The 17,890-nt window shown below is 35.2% G+C and overlaps 1 long non-coding RNA gene and 1 other non-coding gene across 2 annotated transcripts; one reads left to right on the plus strand and one right to left on the minus strand.

The window, feature by feature from the left end:
* Positions 1-1,283: 1,283 nt before the first annotated feature.
* LOC118734712 lies at positions 1,284-1,858 on the minus strand. Its single transcript, XR_004992412.1, has 3 exons — positions 1,691-1,858; positions 1,448-1,616; positions 1,284-1,385 (listed from the first exon to the last, which is right to left on the minus strand). It is a non-coding gene; the product is annotated as an uncharacterized LOC118734712 (long non-coding RNA).
* A 1,614-nt stretch (positions 1,859-3,472) lies between these two features.
* Trnat-cgu lies at positions 3,473-3,544 on the plus strand. The gene has a single exon. It is a non-coding gene; the product is annotated as a tRNA-Thr (tRNA).
* Positions 3,545-17,890: the final 14,346 nt, after the last annotated feature.

Genomic DNA, 17,890 nt, shown 5'->3' on the forward strand with positions numbered 1-17,890 from the left:
TTTTCATTTTTGACAGGGCGTTACGTGTTGAAGTTGGATGCGGAAGACGGAAAGAAAGAGAAAGGACAAAAAAGTGAAAGAGGAAACGAGAATAAAAACGAGAGGATCTGAGAAAACGTCAAAAATTACGACGCGTTGATTTGGGGATAGCGCGCGCTGACACTCGTCGACAATGGATAACGCAACGCATAGCGCTCCAATTTAGGGACGGCAGTAAGCATATGTGTATATATGTACATACATTTTATACTGTTGACAAACGAGCTCGCTTATTTGCATAAACCGTCTTCATTTGCATTAAGTAATGCATTATCCTCTTTCAAATGTGAATAAGCGGCTCAACAAATCCATACAAATTTCGTGCATTTGTTCGAGCGTCGATATATAATTTTGTGTACATATTTCATAAAAGCTATGGAGGTCTCCACAATAAGAGTGGTATATTTGAAAATTATAGAGTTCTACCTTTAAGCTAAGTAATACTTGTTCTACCCCCTAATCGATGGGATTATGTTCCAAAGCCAGTGTACCAGATTCAATAAAAGAAGGTTGGATAACATTTGTGTCAATCGACTGCCTTGCAAGGTTGCATTTGAGAAGGAAGAGAAAGCGGGTAACCATTTTATCCCCTTTTGTGAAAATGTAGTAAGAAAAGTAGTCTGGTAGTACTAAAATGCGTTTTTTATATATTATATTGAGTTAAAATATCAAAGCAGATTCCATTGATCTACACAATAGACAATGAATTAACTTTTTTATGGTGTATTAAACATGCTATATGGATATTAAAAATGAAATAAATGAAGAATGAGAGAATTTTATTCGCATGAAATTCTGACTAAAGTAAAATCTTATCGACAAATATTCCTAAATATTTAAAACAAACCAAATATTCAAAACAAACCATGGTTTCATTAAAACTCCAGTATATATTAAATAAAATTAATGGAATTCAAACAAATCCTTCATTCAAAGGGACTATATTAGACACCGTTTTCAAAAGAGTCACAACTCCAAATTTGGAATTTTTGAGATTATGCGCTAAAAATGTACACAGAGCTTTTATTTACCTTTCAGCAAAAGCTGGATCAAATTTTTGTTATGATTTGTAAAAAAAATCCTAAGGTAAAGTCGACCTAGCCCATATGATTAGCATGTGCTAAGAAATAGTTTTTCGCATTTTCGGACAAACGTATGATTTGAGTTGTGACTCTTTTGAAGGCGGTGTGCAATATGAAGAAATATACAACTAGAAAAGATGCAATTGATACAATGTATATAAATTAATCTTTTTAAAAAATAATTATATATTTGTTGCATTTAAAAATTACATGTTCAATATCTTAAATTGAATTTGGTGGATGGACACACAAAGTGATCCTGACCTGCACAAGAAAAAAGTTTTATTGATATTTACACTTTCACTTTTATGGGGTGGTATATTTACTTGTAAGTATGTAACGGCTACACTTCACCAAATACATCGGTGCAGCTGTAATTCCCAGTGGACTGCACCAGCCAAACGTGGACGGACACACAGAGATCCTAGCACGCAGAACTTATTGGTAAAGGCTGCACTTGCTGTAAAACGCAGTTTTTTGAATAACTCCGATGCTCTGCAAAGAAATATATAAATTATTGTTTTAATTTAAAATAGCTCCATTATTTTTGATTTTTTTGGCATGCTTACTTGAATTTGCGCAATAAGAAAATCAATTTCCTCGAAACAATCGATGAAACTATCGGCAGTGTTGCCTGTTGAACTTTTTATACGAATACAATATTTCTCCATGTCTTTTAGTAGTAGTTTCTATAAATCAAAAAAGAAAGCAACACAGACTAAGGCAGAATGCGGGAGCGAGACAACTGCCAGGTTATCCAACCTTGTGTTATTGAATCATGCCACGAACTCAATCGTTTTTTTTTTTTGAAAAGCCAAAACCGAACCGAAAACCACTAAAAAAAATGGTTCGGTTCGGTTCAAATTCTAAAATCCACTAAAGCATTTTTCCAGTTTTGTAATACTTGGTCTAAAAAGGCAAACTGTATAGTAAAAATGGAAAAATTTTTTTGTTTGATGGCAACTCCGTGAGTTGTAAATTCGGCCATATAAATAATGATTGATTTTTTATATAGAAGAAAATGATCAACAATGCTCGTTAAATAAAAAATTTATAAAACTCGGATTTTTGCAGTTTGGATTAAAAAGATTGAATCTTTGATGCAATTTTGTTGAAACTTGTAGTTTTTTTCTTATTTTCGTACATAGTTTGAAATTTGGATTTAGATGCTTGTTGTTATATAACGAGCTATACTTTTATAAATAAATAATTAACTTAAACCCACAAAAGAAAAGTTGTCAAATGCCGCACTAATATTATTTTGATCATTGCTATACTTGTACATATAGAAGTTAGGGTCTACATAGTGTAAGCTCCAACCTACCGAAAATGAGAGTTTCAACATTAAGCCAAGATTTTGAAGTCAATTCAAAATTCTGAGTATGCTGTTTTAATCTACATACTCGACTAGGCTTGTTCAAACCTTAAAAAGTTTATTAAAATCATTCTAATTTGACCTTGATCGCGTTGACTTTAAATAATCATTTTGTTTTTTTTCCATAGAAAAAAATTTTCCAACATACATACTTTGTATGGGAGAAAATCCGTGAAAAATTGCTAAAAATCAACTTAAAACTTAAAAATTTTTTTCCCAGAAATTCTTATTAAAATGTTTGCAATTTAGATGAAACTGGGCAGAATGTTTATAGTTTTTGCACAAAGTTTGAAAATTGGGTTCATATGGTTACAAAAAATAAGCATTAAATAAAGAAAAAAGCCAATACTTGATAAAATTTCGCGTCCCTATTTTTTCCATTTTTGATCTCAATAATAAAACATTTTATTTTTATATTATGGATTTGTCATATTTTTGTAATATATATATACTTTAAGAAATTGAAGCACTTGAACCGAACTGAGCCGCGGTTCAGGGATGCTCGTTAGCCGGTTCTTGTACCGGTACAAGCTTTTTCTAAGTAGTTCGAATCACTGAACCGAACCGCACCGATTTTTGGAGCGGTTTGCAGCCCTGGAAATTACCACTTTTTGTTTCATTGCATATGGAAGCGCCGTATGTATGTACGTACATACGTAGTACATATGTATGCGCGCCGTATGTATGTATGTACATTTACTTTGACTACAAGCGACGTGCCAGAATATAATGTAAATGCGATAATTTTCTGAATCTGCATGTAGTTATTACAAATCAAATTTTTTCAATTCCTTATAAAATTATGCGTCATATTAAGTGAATGTCCACATTGCAAAGGTAATATATATGTACATACATATGTATCCAAAACTTATTCCTTTTCATTGCTCAAATGAATGCGCACGCTTTGCATGGAAGCAGTTGTGTGTGTTTGTGCGTGATGTCATATGTGCACTTTGTCAACGGCCACACATCTGCCCCTTTAGCTCAGTGGTAGAGCACTGGTCTCGTAAACCAGGGGTCGTGAGTTCAAACCTCACAGGGGGCAAGTCTGAAACTCCGAGTTTCCGCCTCTAATTTTTCTTTTTTTTAAATTAAATTATTCAATAAATTTATTTAAAATGTTACATACATAAATATGTACTTTATTAAAACATTAGTGATAAAACAAAAATTCAACATCGCTAAATCATTTCTTTTCAGAAGCAATAAGCAGCTTATTAGATAGAAACGCTTGTTCAGTTTTAGTAACTCCACATTCCTTTTTACGAGTTTTTTTTAAATGCATTTCATATATTTATGCGAATTTCGGACATTTTTGAATATTGCCAACAATTAAATCACTGTGCATTTTAATATAAACAAGTTTATTTTTTCTGACTTCGGGTAATAAATTCAGCCACAGAGATTTTCGTTGCCTTTGTATTTTCCCTCGTTCTTTGCGCATTCTCTCCATTGCTGCCAGATTTTCTATTTTTTTTTTAATTGTGAGTTTCGAATAAGAGTTGTATTTTCAACCAAAAAAAGTGTGACGTTCAAAAACGAAAGAATTTTTTGGAATACTAGGGTTTTTTAATACTATTTAACATAAATAACAAGAAAATAATGAATTTGGAATGAAATACATTAACAGTTTAAAAAATACGTATGTAACTCATCAAAACTCATTTTCTATTAATTAAATTTTATACAGACAAGACTAAAAAGTATAAAAAAATAAAAAATTAAAGCTTTTAAATGTACCACATTTATATACATCGTCTAAAAGTAGAAAGTAATTCATAGACAATTCCATAACATTTAATTGCCAATAACAGGTCTATTCTGCACGTTACCAAAAATTTAGTAACCGGAAAATTTTATTACCAAAAAATGTTACCAGTTCTTGTCACCGCGATTCTAGGAACGTTGGTAATGCAGTTAAAATATTCAGAAATTCAGCTATGAAGAATTGTGAAAATTCTGGCATTGCATATTTCACGGGGCAATACTTTATTACCAGCTTATGAGATGGTAACAAAATTTACCGGTTACAAGAGTATCTAAAGTTATCAAAACAAATTCTATTGGACTTTTTAGTATAATTTTTATTTATTTACTACTTTTTAGTCCATTTATAGGAACGTGGTATCAAAGAACGACACGTTATAATTGTAGCGAGTGTAACAGGAGTGTGCCTACTCTGTTCCTCAAATACGTTTTTGATTGGATGAAAAGAGAAAGCACGCTCCTGTTACTCACACCCTCTACAATTACAACGTCTTGTCCCTTCCCACTATCCACGTTTTTTACGTTTTTTTTTAATTTCATATTTTTTCAAATATCTTGAGTTTTTAGAATACCACAGAGTTCTGGTAGTTCTAATTAATTTAATATTTTCTGTGGCTATAGGAATCTTTTAACCTTAACCCTCGTCCGGGCGCATATTCTTACAACGCTAACCGGGCGCAAAGGTACAATTGTACCTTCATATAGTTTTGATATGAATTTTTACTGGGGTTTAATTTTTTTATAAAAACTGATAACATTTAATCATTACACGTTATTTTGAACATGTTTACAAATTTTTTGTTATGACAATTGTTTAAAAAAAAAAGTAAAAATAGAAACACAGTAGCCTGCATAAAATGCACTCCGAAAAATGCACGAGTACACCACAACAATATGTACCCTCCATACATACATATGTTAGTCTGTTCCAATAGCAGTCCGGTTTACAGGATTTAGTCAGAACTTACAGGAAGTCGTTCCTATTGACACAAAACCTGTAAGTGGGAACACATTTGAGAGAGTAAATGAGCAACTGTTCCTAGTCAGAAGTTACAGGATTTAGTCCGGAGATTTTTTTCCTGTAAGTTCATGAAAAGTGTCAAACGATCAGCTGATTTACATGTGCAAACAAAAACAGAAAGCAGTGAAAGCAAAGAAGCTTATATTTGTTAAAAAATGGAAGTAAACAACGAAATATTTGAATATGTATAAATTTTAATAATTATTTAGTGATATTTCAGCCAAATCGGTGTAGTACCAATGACATGTAAACAAACCGTCTGACGTTTTTACAGGAAATAGTGCTTTTTGCGTTCCTATGCACTTCTGCATCTGTTCTCCTTTTACTCTCATTTGAGAGCGTAAAATTGTAGTTTGACAGTTCCACAGGTTTTAGTCCGAAGTTCAAAGGAACAGACTATAGCTCGGAACACTTTGACGACTGCAACTTCACGACGTAACGACAGCGACATCATTTTGTCGACAAATGTCGCCTTGAAGCCAGCTTCTTAAACATTTTGAAGACCTCAGCGACATAGCAAACAGCTGATTTTAAAGTTTGACATTTTGGTATATTTATTTCACAAATTGTGTATTTTTATTTAAGTAAATAAGAAAAACATGAACAATCAAGAATATGTGATTAATTTTGCGACAATTTAATGTTGCAGCACTACATCTACTCATTGTCGCCGGCAAAATTAGAAATAGATTTAATTTGGCGACGTCGACAATTGCAGTCCTGCAGCCAAGATCTCGTGCTGTCGTCAAAATAATTGTGTCCGTAAGAACGTGTGTATTTAAAATTTGACAGATGCTGCTTGTCGCTTGCTGTCGTCAAAGTGTTCCGAGCTTGAGTATGTACTCAATATTTTTCATACTGGTGCAACCAGGGCTGCCAACTTGGCTCAAACCGTGCCATTTTTGGCAATATTTTACATCAAATGGCACTTAATTTTGCAATTTGGCACAAAGTGCCAAAATGCACTTTTGAAAAATAGCAATATTTCAAAATGTGAAATACTTTGCGTGTACTTCTTTTTCTCAATTAAAATTTTCTAATTTCTAAAGGTTATTCAACTGTTTCTTTTTATTTTGGCATTGCACTTTTGTTTTAGAAATGTGGTTCTTTTTAGCTACATGGGAAGCGTTATAAAGGACCTTTTTTGGCACTTTTATTTTTCTATTTGGCACATTTTGGCACTTTTTTATCCTTAATATGGCACTAAATAGCTAAGGATAGTTGGCAGCCCTGACCGGAACAAAAATAATACGATGCTTATTTGGTTCAGTTTATATTTGCTGCTACTTGCGATCACAATTCTGGTTTAGCATCCTACATCATCTACAAAAATCATAACCCCCGGTTTCAGGGAAAAAATCAACGTCGAAAGTTTCTAAAAGATCTCTCCAATCAGCTATGCATGCCGAATCTCGAAGTGCAAATCGAATGATGATGAGAAGCCATTTCCTTCGAAGTGCAATAGAAATGGTACTTGGCCGTCGCGTTGTGGCATCTACAGCAGCTGTCCTTCAATTACCTCATGGTAGCCCCGGAGCCTCCCCTATCACTGGACGTTGCTATATCTGTCGGAACTCAAATAGGAAACAACGTAAAACTCGAATGCTTTGCATATCTTGTGCTTATCCAATTTGTGATGAACATTCAGTTTCAAAAACAACGTGTATTTCTTGCGAAGAAACTCTCTAAAAATTTCAAAATGTATATTCCAAATCGTTGTTCCTAAATTGAATTGTCTCGATTGTTACTTTTTAAATAGTTTATTATCGCTTCTTATATGAATTAGCTCCGTTTGTGTCTCTTTTTTTATAAAAAAAATTATATATAATTAGAAATAATAATAATCTTCTTTTTTCTTCATACCAGATATATGAAGGTACAATTGTACCTATGCGCTTTGACGTGGGTGTAAATTTAACTCGGCCCTCTATTTCAGAAAATCGTGGCCCATTTTGTTTTAAATTAAGGGAACATGTGGCGCAACAAAAATGTAGAGATGTCACGAAGATCCAGCCCTCTAAGTTTTCTGGAAAAAAAGTTATTGTAATTTAAAAACGCAAAAGTTACAATTGTACCTAGTCGCACGGACGAGGGTTAAAATGCATTAAAAAAAAAAACAAAAAACGAAAAAGATATTTTAATTTGTTCTTTCAATTCTTATACTATGTCTTCATTGGGAGATTTATCTATTAAGATTTAATAAATCCAGTTACTAAATCATAACCGTCTCCATTGCCACAACGAGATATGTTGACGTTCACATTTTTAAATATTTCATTTCATTTCATTTCATTTATTCAGATACACACAAATAAGACCTAGTCTTTTACAGTGCTGATATGTAGTATATGTACATGTATGAAAATTTAAATCTATGGATACAAATTATTAAAATAAAATTTAAAATAAAACAAGGTACATTTAAGGGAAAGGAAAAAGAGTAACATGAAGTAGTGTTACCACTTTCTGAGCATTTCCTCAAATTTCGGGTGCACTTGAGTATTTTTTGCAGATTTTTATTTTGAGGAATTTTTGAGGAATTTTTTCTCGATATATTTGCAGATAACAAATGCAACCATGTTTTACACAACAGAGTTGTTAAATCGCTCTAAAAATTTTTGAACAAAAAGCTTTCCGGAGTTTTATAAAGAGAGAAATACACGTCCCAAGCGGCTTGTCGAACATTCTTCAATCCTACTTTTCCCATTTCGCCGTAAACCATGCAAACATGACTCGTTCAAGCAAAGAATTTAAATTTTCTTCCGGTTCACAATGTAAAAAGGTTTGGTTTTCTCCGATTTTTCTCTCTTGCGTCCTCATTCGGTAAAAATTCCGTTGCGAATGAGGCGATTTTATCATAGATAACGTAAGGGGTTTGATCAAACGTCACATACCCTGAAACGGCTTGTTAAACCTTCAAACACCCCCATACACAACATTAGTTGTGTTCTTTTATAAATTATCCAGTAACTTGCCAGTAACTCTCCAGTAACTTAATTTCTGAGAATTCGCTCTCATAGCACAAAAGTACAAGAACGCAAAACCAGTAATAATTTGCAAGTTTTACGAACAGCTGATTAATTTGTTGTTTATTCGCAGCTAGTTCCTAATAAAACAATATATATTATATTAAAATAGGTTTATTTTGTCAATTTCAACTATGAAAATCTCATAAACATTTCTTTATTAGTTTTAATTCCACCCAGCAACATGCGATCAGCTGTATTTCTCACGTGCAAGTTCTTACTAGCGAAAATGTATCCAGTAAAAACTAGCAACTTCTCCTCAAAAAGAAATGTCAATTTGCGCTCTCAATTTCCCCTTTCTAACAAGTTTTTTGGGAACAAGAACACCAAAACGTGATAGTACAAACTAGTACAAACTATCGCGTACAAGAACGCTACTATTAAAGCTGAAATTAGTCAAGAACGTAAACCTACCGGTACGTAAACCCGAGTCAGCTGACACGATCTGTCTTACCAAAGCGCCATGTAAATGAAAACTCAACACCGCATAATTTTTCTGTAGTTGTAGCCCGTAGCGCAGAAATCTGCGGAATTTAGATTTTTCCGTGTCAGCTGATTTCTCCTTCTTTAGATGGTTGCCACTTCGTCAGTTTTGCAGATGGTAAAAAAGTTATAAGTTCCTATTCGAAATATGTTTAAAATATTTGAAATTTACTATTAAATAAGGTTTTTGTTGAAAACTAAGTAGTTTATATTTAGTTACAATCTATTATAGCACGAAAAATTGTGGTTGAAAGGGTAAGTTTATGAAAAGGCATTGAAGAGTGGCAACAGTGTAGTAAGCAACACTGAGGGCTCCAGTAATCGACAAAATTCTGCGTATACAGACTGCGTTTAAGTATACGTTCTGCGTTCTCGACTAATTTCAGCTTAATAGCTTTAAGCAAAGGGATATTTCGCTCGGTTTGTCAAGCCGCTTGTGTGGTGTTTTTCGCTCTTACCGCAGAACTCCACAGGCAAACACCGATGGCCTAACAACTGTCATTTTGACGAGCAACATGATTGCAAGTTTTTGTGTGTGGGCACTTTGATGTCTTGAAATAAGCATTTGCCGCATGACGCCACCAGAAAACATTCTCTCAATTTCGGTGTTTAAAACTATTTAAATCTTTAAAAAAACTTGCTGAATAATTTCATAAAACGTAATCATAAATAATCCAATAGGGAAGAGATTTATATATTGAATTAATATCAAAATAACATCGATGTTACCACCAGCAGGCTGTCTTTCAAATGAAACAAGTAAGAGCAGCGCTGTCTTCGGCTATGCCGAAGGCTTCATACCTTTCATGAACATCTGCAAATTTTACTTTGACAGATTACTGCTTTTGAATACATCTGCATACATCGATAGAGGAGTTACATACTTATATAAAAAATCGCATCTAAACAATCAGAGGTATGGAAGATATACTTTATATGGCACCAATCTAAGTGATTTTCACTGCTATGTGATCGGTATGTAAACCGGTAACACAATTTATTGGGTTTAGTTTCCTACATAAAGAAGATATATCGCAAAAACTGGTATCTGAACAATCAGTGGTATAGGAGATAAAGCTTATACAGCATAGATTTTGACGATTTTCTCAGTAGACTTTGTATTATTATTTATACAATATCTTACGAAATTTATCGGTTTTAGCTGTTCAAATAAAGGAGTTTTACAGTAAAATCCCATATCTGAACAATCAGATGTATGGAAGATACATATATGTTATAGTCACCCGATCCTTGTTATTTTCACTGTAAGTATTCCGTTGATAATGAGCAAAAATGGTGCGAAATTTCATGTTCCTAGCTGCATAAATGGAGGAGTTATGATAAAAGACCTCATATCTGAACAATCAGTTGTATGGGGGCTACAGGTTATAGTGACCCGATCTTTGCTATTTTCACTGTAAGTCTTCTGTTGATAATGAGTGAAAACAGCGCGAAATTTCATGGTCCTAGCTACATAAATGGATGAATTATAACGAAAAATCTCATATCTGAACAATCAGTTGTATGGGAGCTATAGGTTATAGTTACCCGATCTTTTTAATTTTCACCGTAAGTTTTCTGTTAATAATTATTGAAAACAGTGCGGAATTTGATGTTCCTAGATATATAAATGGAGGAGTTATAACGAAAAATTTTATATCTGAACAATCAGTTGTATGGGAGCTATAGGTTATAGTGACCCGATCTTTGTAATTTTCACTGTAAGTATTCTGTTGATAATGGGTGCAAGTACTGCAAAATTTCATGTTCGTAGCTGCATAAATGCAGAAGTTATAACGAAAAATCTCATATCTGAACAATCAGTTGTATGGGAGCTATATGTTATAGTGGTCCGATTCTTCCGGTTCCGACAAATGATTAATACATTATAAAAATACACCCACCTACCAAATTTGATCCGGATATCTCGAAAACTGAGAGACTAGATTGCATACAAACAGACAGACAGACGGACAGACGGACAGACGGACAGACGGACAGACGGACAGACGGACATGGCTAAATCAACTCAGCTCGACGTTCTGATCATATAAGTATACATTTTAATGGGTCTATCTCTTTTTGTTCTGGTACTTACAAACATCGGACCAAAGTTATAATACCATTTCATGCTCATGAAAGGTATAAAAATGGCTGTCAAACTATCGAATTGCCTGCAATAGATGTCAAGCAATAAGCGTTGACATATATTGCAGCCCATGAGAAATAGGCGGTCTCCATTGGAAATATATTTTGTGACATGGTTATCACGACATCAGTGTTTTCCTGTTGAGACAGGGCCTTACGCAAATCTGCATTTGCTGCTAAATATTCAAAATGTTATCGATGATTTTTTTCATTCCATCGTTATATTAGGTTCTTTCCCGTACGCAACGCCCAAAATAGCCCAAAAATCATTCCCGTACTCAACAAAATGGGTTATAGAGAGCGAAAATTGGAACGTATTGTATCGTAAGTGTCTTCTTCTTCCTGCCCGAAACAGCCCGGACTTTTTCTCCGGTTAAAAATGAATAAAGCGTCAAAGTGCATATCAGCTGTTTTGTGTTTACATGTTGCCTACATTTACTTGGTGCTTTTAAGGAATAGTGAATGGCCTGTTGATGTATTTTCAATCTTTATATTCTTAAAATCAAATTTGTGAAACGAAAATTAAATTTCCCAATGTTTGCATTTAAGTGACAAAAACAAAAACAACGCGAATCAACTGTTTCTTAAATTCTGGGCACGAGATGTGGTTTTTGGCGATCCGCACATATGGATTATGTTCCATTTTTGAGAGCAAACTTTTCGCTTATTCTCTAATTACCGGATCCGGTCCGGATTGTTAGGGAAAGAACCTATTTTCAACTTATTTTGTACTTGCAAAATCTCGGTAACGAATGGAGAGAACACGCATTGTTCGATCATAAGGATATTCATATAGATTCTTCATTATATCCAGAAAATTATAGGAAAAAAGTTTTTGAATTAAAAGATCCTTCAGGTTCATATAAGTTTCCAAATTAAACAAAATTAAATCTGCATAACTAACAAAGCCCTTTTCTAATGCTTCAGTAGAACGTATATTTCTTCTTCTTATTCTTTATTGGCGCTGTAACCGCCTAAACGATTTTTGCCGAGTCCAAAACAGCACGCCAGTCATTTCTCTTCTGTGCTAACTGACGCCAATTGTAAATGCCAAGTGAAGCCAAGTCCTTCTCCACCTGGTCTTTCCAACGCAGACGAAGCCTTCCTCTTCCTCTGTTACCAGCATCGCGGCCCGCGATAAATATTTTACTAGTTTAAAAATGTGTAGGACAGACTTGAGGACCAGATTGAGCACTGCTATAGTTGAAGCAATTTTATATAAGTTAATAATTAATACGTTGTATTGTTTCAAAAAATATTCATAAAAAATTTAACTACTTTTTTGAAAATAACTATTTGAAATATATTTTGAAAAGAACAAGGTAGGCTGTTACCTGAAATATTCGTTTTCAAAAGGTATTTAAGCCAGGGATGATAAATGAAGTTTTTGAAATTGTACCAAAAGTCAGAAAAAATGTACCAAATCTAATAAAAATGTACCAACAAAAAATTTTAAACGCTTTCACAAAAACAATAAATGCTTAAAAGAAATATACATTTATTTAACGCCTTTTTAATAAACATCTTGTAAAAATATACATATATGGGTATTTTCATACGTGATACAAACAAGGAATACCATTTGTTTTCTTTAACTTTTTTGGGCCATTGTATAGCATATAATTAGCTCTATATTTAACCGAAAAATGAAAACAGTCGAACTGCTTGGTCCTGAAATATAAGCATTTAAAGAGAGCGTCGTTACGTGACAAAAAATGGAAGTAGATTTCTTCATTTCTTACAAAATCGCAAAACTCTGCGAATTGTGGATGGCTATTTTCATGAAACTTATTTTAATATGATTTGGAGCAATTCTAGTTGTTTTTGGAGTTTTTTGAATTAATGCAACTTGTTTCAATTTTCTTTTACAACCCCAAGTGTGAAACGTGACGTAGCGTCACGTGACATAAATTTCCATCGTTATATTTTTGTTAATATTGCTTTTAAATGATTTTTCAACGCAAATAAAACATGTATTTTATGTAGAATATACTTTATATTTTGACTTCAGCGCCTATTCAGGGTGAATTTGTTGGAAATCTATGACTTATTATGTTTCAACTACATACGCCAAATTCGAACCAAATTGGACCATAAATACGGTTGTTCGAAATATCTCAACCTTGGCGCCACCTAGGAAGACCATTTTACGCAAACATGATTCTACCTACTAATGGGGTATAGTCATTGCGCTGGGTATGCAGTTACAGTTGCATGGCTATACTCAATCCTGACTCTTGCGTCCTCGTTCGCGCACTCTGGGCAACGTGAGCAACCCATGTGCGAAATGCGGTAACCAATCCGAGTGGAGCCTTGGGTCACGGCAGAAAGAGAGGGAGCTTCGGTGGGGCCACTCTGACTTATTCGGTTTAAGGGCTCACTGAAGTCTGCAGCGTCTGTTCACCAGTAGGTGCGGCTGCAAGCGGGTGTCTGCTTGGAGCAAGCGGCTCGCTATATAAACGTGTATTTGGTTGCGAAACCACCCCCGTCCCAGCAATGGGTTGTGCGCTGGGCTTGGGACCGGCCACGTAAAAACCACTTCCAGTGAAGAAGCAAGGCAAAGCCTCGGATGAGACCCCCCCTTATGATGACGACCACGGCAAATGTTTAAAGGACTACGATTTGAGGGCATGCACTTGGAATGTCCGGACCCTTAATGGGGAAGGTGCCTCTGCCCGGCTGGTTGATGTCCTCGTAAGGACAAAAGCTGACATCACCGCCATCCAAGAAAAGCGTTGGACGGGGCAAGGCAAACTATGTCTGGGGCCTTGCGACGTCTACTACAGCTGCCATGTAAAGGAGCGCAAATTCGGAGTTGGATTTGTGGTGGGAGAGAGACTCCGTCGCCGAGTACTGTCGTTCACCCCGGTGGACGAGCGTCTAGCCACAATCCGCCTCAAAGCGAGATTCTTCAACATCTCGCTCATCTGCGCCCATGCCCCGACGGAAGAGAAGGATGAGGCATCCAAGGATCTCTTCTATGAGTGCTTGGAGCGCACGTACGAGCGCTGCCCCCGTCATGATATCAAAATCGTGCTTGGCGACTTCAATGCCAGGGTGGGCAAAGAAGGGATCTTTGGAACCACCGTCGGAAAATTCAGCCTCCACCGACATATGCGAGCAGTGGAACCACATTTCCCGCTCATTAAGTACCGCCGCCGAAGAAGTAGTCGGATTTCAGCGAGCCCGAAAGAACAACTGGTACGATGAGGAGTGTCAGGAAGCTGCATAGAAAAAAGATGCCGCCTACAGGGCCACGCTGCGATCGGGCGCAACGCGCGCTATGTGGGACCGCTATAGGGATCTGAAGAGGGAAGCGAGACGTATTTGCCGCAACAAGAAGAGAGAGGCAGAAATACGTGAGTGCGAAGAGCTTGAAATGCTGGCCGACAGGAGGAATGGCCGAAAATTTTACCAGAGAGTTAGGCGACTTACGGAAGGTTTAAAGACCGGGGCGCACTCCTGTAAGAACAATAATGGCGACCTAGTAACTGATGTCCAGAGCGTACTTAAATTATGGAGGGAACACTTTTCCGCCCTACTAAATGGTAGCAGCACGGAAAGTTGTGGAGAAGAAGAACCCGAGCCCTCAGTCGATGATGACGGAGTCGACGTTCCACCGCCTGACTATGACGAGGTACGTATAGCAATAACGCGGCTGAAAAACAACAAAGCCGCTGGAGCTGACAGCCTGCCAGCTGAGCTATTCAAGTACGGCGGCGAGGAGTTGATAAGGTGCATGCATCAACTCTTGTGCAGAATATGGTCAGATGAACGCATGCCCGACGACTGGAATTTAAGTGTGCTCTGCCCAATCCACAAGAAAGGTGACCCCGCCATTCGCGCCAACTACCGCGGGATCAGCCTTCTAAGCATAGGTTACAAGGTCTTATCGAGCGTATTGTAGAAAGTCTGAAGCCCACCTTTCTGCTTGAACTCGGCCAAAATCGCTTAGGCGGTTACAGCGCCAAAAAAGAGAAGAAGAAGATTCTACTTACATAGCCAGTATATATTTTAAAAAGCAGACAAATCGGCCCGTAAATACGTTAGATATACGATTTTTATTTTTTTTTGTCGTGGTGGACCTTCCGATGGAAACACCCATATGTATTAAAAGTAGAATAAAAATTAGTCAAGCATTTCACTTTCTTTGAGATCGTAAGCCACATTTTGGTTTAAAGACCATGTATGTATTTTTATATCATGACAAAAACTTTGAGAAGGTTTTATACAATCTTTTGCTTTTATTAGGAATCGAGGGTTTTTAATATTAATCTGTTTCTACATTTAGCTTTTATCAGATTCTGAACAGAAAAGTCACGTTCAATTTTTGCGGAGGAATGTGGAATAGACAATAAAGGTATTTTAAAAATGTTTGCAAGCATCGGGTCGTTCAGTTCGGTTTGAATTTATTTAATTCGTTCCCAAAACTTGCATATATTTAAATTTTGTTAAGTTTCCGTGCTCCGGTAGAAAAGGTGTGAGGTAGAAAAAGACAAAACCGTTTTTATTAGTACTCAGAATTGCCAACCTTGTAATGTAGTACAAATTTTGTCGAAGTTTGTATGGAGTAAAGAAGGAAGAAAGTATTTGTATAAATAGTAGAAGTTTTTAACCAGCGTAAATAAAAAACCAATAGAAAAACATACAGCGCTGCATTTCCAATTTGTACCAAAAAGGTCCTTGTGGTGTCAATGTACTTTTTGGTTTCAAATTGTACCAAAAAAGCACAATTGTGGCAACTTTATCATCACTGATTTAAGCAATAGACAATTCTGTAGAAATTCAGTTTATGTCATTGTGCATGCTTGCAAGTGACAAATGTTCTTCTTCTGCCTGGAAACCGCCTGGAAGCTACCTGGAAAGTACCTGTCAAAATGTATAACTATGCTGCCAAAATGTTAGACAGGGTGTTTAAACTGATGTAAAAAAGGCAAAAGTTATTAAAATAAAGTAAAAAAAATTGGCAAAATATGCATTTAGTTAAAAGGATTCCTGCATTTATATGCCATTTTAGTATTTTAAAGCGTTTTGGTCAATAACTATTACACTTAATAGAACTTTTTTGCTGTTTTTGTCAGAGTCTGTTTAAAGTTTTTTTTTATAGATATTAGTGTAACCCTGTAGCAAATAAAATCAGGGGATCTCAGCTGTGGGGCATTTCTGCAAAACATCTGATTTCACTTTTTTCACTTGTAAGTATGCACAATGGTTTTTGTCTAACTGTGAAATTGGAAACTCATAAAATAAAAAGTAAAAAAAACTTAACTTGAAATATAAATATATTTTTATAAATTAAAGAAAATATTTTCCATGTAGGAAACGTTTTTCCAATTGGCGCCCAACGTGGGGCTTTAAAAAAGTCCTAATAAAAGGATAATAAAATAAAATCCTTAAAAATTAAAAATCCTTATAAAAGGATAACGAATTTAAAAAGTCCTTATAAAAGGATAATAAAATAAAATCCTCAAAAATTAAAAAATCCTTATAAAAGGATAACGAATTTAAAAAGTTTTTATAAAAGGATAATAAAATAAAACCTTTAAAAATTAAAAAAATCCTTATAAAAGGATAACGAATTTAAAAAATCCTTATAAAAAGAATAAGTAATTTAAAAATGTCCTTATAAAAGGATAAAAAATCCTTATTAAGGATAAATAATTTTAAAATCCTTATAAAATGAATAATAATTTAACGAATCCTTATAAGAGGATAGTAGTAATTTAACAAATCCTTATAAAAGGATAATCCTCAAAGAAGGATAGAATTATCCTTAGAAAAGGAAAAAATATCCTTAGAAAAGGAAAATAATTTTAATATAATAATATGATTAAAAAATCTAAAAAATCCTTAAAAAAGGATAAAGAATTTAAAAAATCCTTATAAAAGAAAGAAAAAAACCAATTTCAATTGTTGTCCGTAATTATGACCAGCAACTTATTATAGTAAATTGTAAAAAATAAGAATTAGCCAGGAGTCGAGAAGAGATAAGGTATGTCGAAGCAACAAACGAGTCACGCACCAGAAAAGACTAGCAAAGACAGGAAACTTCCACACGATAGTGATTCAAATGATGGCATTGATTCTTCAATGGGGGTGAATTTCGCTGATGTTATGGGCATGTTAGATGTGCCAACAAGGAAGACGAAAAACATATTAAGCAATGGCAAGTCACTTACTGTGGGTACACTCTGCAAGAACACCGTGAATGAAAAACCACATAATAGTAATAGCTCCAGTAATAACGCTAGAGATGAATACAGGCCAAACTCGATGTTCTCAGCCTTAACTTTTTCAAAGCCAATATGGGTACAGACACTCACAAATGAAGAAGCTCAAGTGCCATTATTATTTGATTTATGTGTACGGATGTTGCAAAAGAATATCAATGCTTTGAAATATACTGGCGCTGTGCCTTTTAAAGTTCTTCGTCCCGTTTTAGAGCGTGCTACACCAGCACAATTGTTAAATATTGTGAAACACAATCCGCATTTGATGAAAGACATCGACTGTCTCTTCCAGATGCATGTGCCTAAAAGAGCGATTTAAAATGGAAATGTTTTTACGATGTGAGGAGGAAAAGAGGCTAAAATTGAACAGTCTTAATGCGACTATCAAGCAGTCACAGAAAATAATTACTGTGCGAAAAACACAATTAGCATTTGTAGATTCAGTAGTGAAACCGCCACGAAATGTACTACGGAAACGGATGCAGTACGGAACAAAGGCCAAAGTGGTTGTCACGCCAGTAGCGCGTGTAGCAGCGTTTTCCAGCGTTACTCCAAAGTGGGAGTTACACGTCAACGTGCCACGGCTACTGCATGTAATGCAGTTTCCCATGCACCTATGCGTGCAAAGAAGGCGCCGCTCATGACTAAAGTTTTGAAAATAATGCGTGGTCGTCACCAGTGATAAAATGTATTAATTATATTGTTCAGTGTTTTTT

Source organism: Rhagoletis pomonella, unplaced genomic scaffold (assembly GCF_013731165.1).
Source record: "Rhagoletis pomonella isolate Grant_MI unplaced genomic scaffold, Rhpom_1.0 Rhpom_scaffold_00002, whole genome shotgun sequence".
NCBI lineage: Eukaryota > Metazoa > Arthropoda > Insecta > Diptera > Tephritidae > Rhagoletis > Rhagoletis pomonella.